We start from the raw sequence: 7413 nt of genomic DNA on the forward strand, positions 1-7413 counted from the left end.
CCAGCTCAGGAGTCTCAGCTGGTTCCAGCCAGTGGGAGGACAATGGGCTGCGGGGACAGGACCCTGGTGCCCTGACCAGCCGGTTCCAGCCCCAGGGGCCAGGGGACAGAAGAGGGGAGAGGAGGCCCAGGCGACCCTGTTTCCCTGGACAGAAAAGTCAATGGACAGAGGCAGGGGTTGGGGCCGTGCTATCGGATGCCCAGCTGGGAAGCAGGGGGGCTCTGGGCTGGAGAGGGGCAGAGCCCACCTGGCTGCAGGGAGACTGGGATGTGCTGTGCTGGGGGAGGCCAGGCCTGAGGCCCTGAGAGTTTCCTGTGCTGCGTTCAGACGCTCAATAAGCCCAGATGGGGCTGGAAATGTGTGTGACGTGTGGATGCGTGTGGGTGTTTAATCCGAGGGTGCAGTCTGTGCGCGCGCGTGAACGCAGGCGGCTGAACATCGCGTGTCCAGTGTCAGTGCTTGTCTGCGCTTAACCCACGGGGCTGTAATATCGTTGAGCGCCGTACCTGCACGGGGTGTGAGCCAGTGCAGGTGTGACTGCACGCACAAGCATGTGCACACGTGCAGAGGGGAGGAGCCACCGCAGGAAGGAGCTCGGTGCAGAGGCCGGGCGGAGGTGGAACTTTCCAGCTGCTGTGGACCAGCTGTTGCCATGTGGAAGGAGCGTCTGGATGGCCAAGTGTGGGAGCCAGAGCTGGCGACTGGAGCCCGGGCTGGCTGAGCGTGTCAGCTGGGCTGCCGGCGCCTGCTTGGGAGACGCTGGCGCTGCCGAGGGTCAGCCGACGGCGCACGCCTCCCCGGGCATCGGGAAGCGATGCGCCTTTGCTTGGCGCCCTGGGGCACAGGGAGCGGATGCCCCGGGCTGGCTGGTGTCCCCGCTGTGCCGGCCATAGAGAAGGAATCCTGGCCATGGTGTGGCCTGTACAGAACTGCAGCCAGCGGGCGGCGCTTTCACCGTACACTGACCAGTCACCCTCACCTGGCTGCACCACACGAAAGCGCTAATGCCAAGCTGCTGATGATCGCTCTCCAGGCAGATTTCAGGAATTGCACCGGCAGGGCGGCACGCCGCAGGGGCGCCGCTCTCTGGCGGTCGCCGGTTCAGACCCGTGGCTCCCTGCAGACGCAGTTGTTGCTGGTCTTAACCCAGGTGTTTAACCAGGGGAGGGGAGAGGGAGTTTGTTGGTTCAGAGGACTGAGAGGAATCCTTGGGACCCCGGCCGATGGCCTGGCTGGGATGGAGACCCCAGCGACTGGTGACCTGACTGCCTGGAGGACCCAGCTCAGGAGTCTCAGCTGGCTCCAATAGTGGGAGGACAATGGGCCGCGGGGACAGGGACCCTGGGTACCCTGACCAGCCGTGCTCCAGCCCCAGGGGCCAGGGGACAGAAGAGGGAGAGGAGGCCCAGGCGACCCTGTTTCCCCTGGACAGAAAAGTCAATGGACAGGGGCAGGGGTTAGCTGTGCTATCGGATGCCCAGCTGGGAAGCAGGGGGGCTCTGGGCTGGAGAGGGGCAGAGCCCACCTGGCTGCAGGGAGACTGGGATGTGCTGTGCTGGGGGAGGCCAGGCCTGAGGCCCTGAGAGTTTCCTGTGCTGCGTTCAGACGCTCAATAAGCCCAGATGGGGCTGGGATTTGATGGCTGCTGCCGGGGTGGGCAGGGTGGCAGAGTCCCCTCCAGCCAACTAGGGAGCCCTGCCCTGGCCAGCCCTCCGGCATCTGCGTCTAGAGCCCACCCTGCGTGCCTGGAACACCAGCCGGGGGCAGGTTGTTTGGGGCAGAGGAGGCCTGCGTGACGGATGCCTACCCCAGCTGCCCTCCCCCACCGATCGCAGGAGGCTCCAGAAACCCACAGGAAAGCAGCCTTCGGGATGCAATCTTTACGCCCACCATGCCAGGACCTCTCTCCTTCCCCTCCTCCCCGGCCGTTTTGCGGGGGTCCTCTCTTGCCACAGCAGCTGCATTTTCACGAAAGGAGGAGGAAACCCTGCGGTGCCTTCGTTAGCGCCTGTGCCTGGTCCCAACAGCACGGACCTGACGCTGCACAGAGCGAATCGCTTACTGTCTCCTCCAGCGCCAGCCTAACGCTCGTCCGGGGGCCAGTTCCCCGCCGCCAGCCCGTCTGGGCTTGCTCCGACTGCCCCCTGCATAGCCCCTCCCGTCCCCCATACCCAAGCCAGATACCTCATCTCATCTATCTGTCCTATGCACCCCCTCTACCTATCTCACTTATTTCCAGGGTGACCATCACTAGAGAATTGCAGGGCCTTGCTAATTCCTAGATTCATAGTTTAAAGCCAGAAGGGACCATTAGATCCTGGCGGCTGACATCCCGGGTACCGCAGGCCACTACATTTCACCCAGTTATGCCTGCATTGGGCTCGGTAACTTTTCTCTGGCTAAACATCTCTCTTCCTGCCAGGCCTCCAGCCTTGAGCTGAAGGCAACACGCGATCGCGACTCCCCCGTTTTCCTTGGTGGTTTGTTCCAGTGCTTAATCGCCCTCACTGTTAAAAGTTGGGGCCTTATTTCTAATTGGTATTTGTCTGGCTTCAGTTCCAGCCATTGGTTCGGGTCCTGCCTTTCTCTGCTAGGGCAAAGAGCCCTGCGGGACCCCGGGTTTTCTCCCCACGAAGGTACTTAGATGCTGTAATCCAGTCCCCTCGCAATCTCCTTTTTGACAAGTTCCTTGAGTCTCTCACTGGCTGGCATTTTCTCCGGCTTGCCAATCGGTTTTGTGGCTCTTTTCTGCACCCGTGACAATTACCCAACATCCTTTTTAAAATGGGGACCCCGGACCCAGATGCAGGATTCCAGGACTGGTTTCACCAATCCCATAGACTGAGCAAAATCACCTCCCACTTCCTGTTCAGTTTAGCCCTTTCTGCCACGGCATCGCACTGGGCGCTCATGCCGAGTTGTTTATCCACGGTGACCCCTGCATCATAAATTCTCCAGCCAGAAGTGGGGTGTCACGGAGTCCCCGGGCGCTGCTTAGGAACTGCTCCCCACAAAGCCAGCCAGGACTCTGGGGAAGTCTCCTCTCTGTGAGCAGACTGGCTCCAGGGCAAGAAGCTCACACGGCTTCACCTCCTGGGTCTGACCTTGGAGCATTCAGCATCCTCTGCCCCTCCGTGCGCTTCCCACAGCGAGTCCGCCCAGGCGGGGTCCTGGGGCAGCCAGGGGGTCCTGCCCCCCCACTGCGCAGTCAGACGTGACTCTCAGCCAGCCAGTAACACAGAGATGACAGGAACATGGTCTAAAACAGAGCTTGTAGGTACAGAGAACAGGACCCCTCAGCTGAGTCCATTCTGGGGGGCAGTGAGTCAGACCCCCCCCCGTCTGCATTCACTTCCCATCCCCAGCCAGCACCGAACTGAAACCCCCTCCAGCCCCTCCTTCTCTGCTGAGTTTCTTTCCCAGGCCAGGAGGTCACCTGACCTCTTTGTTCTCCCACACCTTTAGCATCCCCTTGCAGGGGGGAAGGGCCTGAGCCATTAGTTGCCAGGCGACAGAGTGTCGGCCAGAAACTGAGGCAACCACACAGTATTCAGAGGAAACATTAAGAATAGTCCCACTTTGTCACATGGAGTCTAGTGGTTAGAGCTGGCGGCTGGGTGTCAGGGTGCATCTGGCCCTGTTGTAAGGGATCCAGAGCTGAAGTTTTTAGCGGTGGGGGGGGCATTGTGGGTGAATCATGTGAGCTGGATGCTTCTGCTAAAATTACTGCCGTTGTTAGGTTTCAGAGTAAACACCCATTGAGGTGAACAACAACCCTTTACACCTCTCTCTGGGCTGCCATCTCAGGCTGTCTGCAGACTTCCATGTTCGGAAGGTTTTATTCACAGCCGTAAGGGGCAAGGGCCCTGACGTTAGCGAGGATCTGGGAGTCAGGACTCCAGGGGTCTAGATCCAGCTCTGGGCTGAGCTTGCATTTCATCTCCCTTTTCAGGAAGCAATGAGGGTCTCCAGAGCAGCCAGTGTCTTTGCAGCATTGGTGTTCTGTACAGCACCGGGATACTGAGTGTGCATGTGCCGTCCCCATCCGTGATGCAGAGCCGGTCCCAGTGAATGGGAGGAAGGCTGTCTGCCCGCCATGCTTACAGGCAGTCCATGAGTCGGTTGGATGCTGGTGAACACAGCGCTCTCGACTGTGGTGCAGGAAATGCTGAATGGGTGCCTCTCCCTTCCCAGGAAACCACGTTCCGGGAAAGCCCCCCTCAGCCTTTTTCCCCCATGGGGGGGATTTTGTCAGTTGCACAACCCTGGCCGGGGAAAGGTGCAGGCCGTCATCAGAGTGCACCGCAGAGAGGTAGGAAGTGCCAGCCTCCTACCTCCGCTGGCTTCCTCTTGACGAGATGACGTTTCAATCAACACAGCAGCTTGGAAATCGGACCTGGGTTTTCAGTATTACTCAGCTCCCGGCTAGGCATCGAATGGAAGCAGCCGGCTTTGCAGAAGCATTTGGCACCCAGCGGCTCCCTCCCAGAGCAATGGAGGATCCCTTTCCCCCACAATGGTGTATTTCCCCCATCACCACCTCTCCCACCTTATGGGAGCTGCTGGGCACTGAGCACTTTTGCAAATTTGGCACCTTAAAGCGCCACCTGGTGGCCCTCTCACCCACCCTGGTTCTCATTACGGGAGCTGTGCGGTCTGGGGCGTGGTTTGACGGGCACTAGTGACGGTGGATTTCGGTGGGGCTCGTTATGGCATTACGGTCTCTGATCTCCTGGTACCCGGCCTGCCTCCTGCCACCGGACTCTCCGGCTGCCCTCTGACTCGTCTCGGACTCTGATCCCCTGGTATCCTGACTCTGCCCGGGCGCAAGCCCTGCCCTATGTACACTGCTAGAGCAGGAGACACCCAATGGAGCTGCTGCCTTTTGCGTCGCATGCAAGCGGAGTTCAGTCTTTGAAGCAACGCTGCAGCGTTGTTCGTTTTTTTGCACACGTGGTTGGGGCAGGGGGCAGCAGTTGGCAATGAGTTCGCTCCTCTCGCCTATAAGCCTTCATAAGAAAGGCGTGCAGTCAGACAAGGTCCATCTAGCCCAGTATCTGTCTACCGACAGTGGCCAATGCCAGGTGCCCCTGAGGGTGAACCTAACAGGCAGGATCAAGTGATCTCTCCTGCCATCCATCTCCATCCTCTGGCCAATGAACAGAGGGACACCATCTCTACCATTTACCATCCTGGCTATTAGCCATTTATGGCATTAGCCATACCAGAGTTATTTGTCCCCTTTTAAACATTATTCCACTTCATCACTTAGAGTTCCACAAGTTGACTGTGCGCTGCGTGAAGAAGCTGCCTTCGGCTCTAACTAGTGCAATGCTTACAAGTGACAGCAAGAAAAGACCCAGAGACCATGGCACTGACTTCTCTTCCCACAGGGAGGCCTCAAAATTGACTCCCACTTGGCAGAGGGGCAACAATATTAACACCCGAACCCAGGCTACGCCGTACTTCCCACCGGTGCTACTGCCAGGGGGAATTACGAGGCCTAAATCAGCCAGTGAAGAAAGACGCAGCTGGCGGTGAGCAAACGGTGCCAGTTCGCAGGCTTCTAAGCCAAGCCACGACCTCCCCATTCACCAAGCACCAGTGACCGGGAGCCATGAAGATATCAGGCAGCATTGACGCCGAAAGCCATAAACCCCCGGCAGCTTCACGCTTTGCAGGGGTCTTTCTGTTGCCTGCAAAATCGGAGGCGCTGCCAGGGAAGTCACACGCAGCACTGCAGGGTCTGGCCGTGCGTCGCAGCTCGGCACAGGAAGGCGGGGAAAGAGAGACGGCCTTGGAGCCCAGACAGAAGCGATTTGGGAAATCTCTGGTTTCATGGGTAGGGAGGTGTCACCTCAAAGGGGCCTGGTTCTTAGAATGTGCTGAGCCCCCTCCCTCTGGAAAGCAGGCGCCTTCGGGGCATTTCAGTCGGGCCCCCCTGAAAATAGAGGAACAGGAACAGCTCTCCCGCCCCAGCCCTTGACATCACAAGCCGCACACGTCCCCGGCTTCTGCCCTGTTTGGAGCCCTGCTGAATTTGTCCTCCATTTCCCCACGGCCGTGCCTGACCCCTCTGGGCCAGCGGCTCTCCTGGCAGGGGACAGCGGCGGCGTGTTCACCGGGCAGACGCAGCAGCTCCTTTCACGACAGCGCCCATCAGAACAGCCGCCTTTGGCCGTGGCCTGTAAAGTGTTTCTGGATCCCTGCTCTCATCATAGGAAGGGCTAGTTGAGCTGCTAATGATGAGATGGATCCTAGGCCGTCCTGGGGGCGCATGGCTGGTCCTGCTCCACTGGAGTTTTGCCACTGATTTCAGACGCAGGCTTCAGGAAGGCAAAAGGCTTCGCTCCCCCGCAGGCATCCTAGGTTTGTGCTTTCTTCACTGCAGCTGCTGCCTGGGGAACCCCCGCCTCTGCGGGTGATTAAAGGGTCTTCGCGGTAGAGAGGGGATGGATTTGGCTGCAAACTGCATCAGCCGGCAGGGCAGCTGGGATTACTGCTGCCACTCTGGAGCAAGGGGTGTGTGTGTGTGTGTGCGTGGAGAAGGGTCTGCATCTCTCAGGAGCGCTACCATGGCCTGGCCTATGCCCTGCCAAGCGAGAGTCCCTGACACCTGCCCGCCCCCAGCGACTGGGAACGGCTGGGCCAGCTGCAGGACGGGGAGGAAGCCCGGCTTTTCCAGGGCATCTGTGCCTGTTTGCTGCCTAGTCAGGAGCTCTCAGGCCCGTGTGTGGCCGGGAGGGCTTAGTCGGCAGCAATAAAGGGATGTTTTCCATCTAAACTCCACCTGGAGACCTCACTGCCGTCACCATGGACAGCGACAATGGGGCAGGCCGTTAGCCGGGCTGCTTTACCAGTGAGAGCTCAGTGGCTGGCTGCTCCCAGGGGCCCTGTTGCCCTGGGTGGGGGGGCTCCCGGCCAGGACAGCTCTGAGCGCAGCACAAACCACAAGGCAGAAGCTCGACTGACCACCACCCCTGATCCAAGATCCAAACGGAGCCAGACAATGGGATGACTTAGTTGGGGTTGGTCCTGCTTTGAGCAGGGGGTTGGACTAGATACCTCCTGAGGTCCCTTCCAACCCTGGTATTCTATGATAATGCGCACACGGCACATTAACCCTGGAGCCTGCTGGGGGCAAAGGTACAGGACCTAAATTAGCTCTGCACTTGCCCGAGGTTCATAGAATCAGAAGATCAGGGTTGGAAGGGACCTCAGGAGGCATCTAGTCCAACCCCCTGCTCAAAGCAGGACCAACCCCAACTAACCATCCCAGCCAGGGCTTTGTCAAGCCGGACCTTAAAAACCTCTAAGGAAGGAGATTCCACCACCTCCCTAGGGAACCCATTCCAGTGCTTCACCACCCTCCTAGTGAAATAGTGTTTCCTAACATAGCGACGTGAGACTCAC

Source organism: Mauremys reevesii, linkage group 25 (genome assembly GCF_016161935.1).
Source record: "Mauremys reevesii isolate NIE-2019 linkage group 25, ASM1616193v1, whole genome shotgun sequence".
Lineage (NCBI taxonomy): Eukaryota > Metazoa > Chordata > Testudines > Geoemydidae > Mauremys > Mauremys reevesii.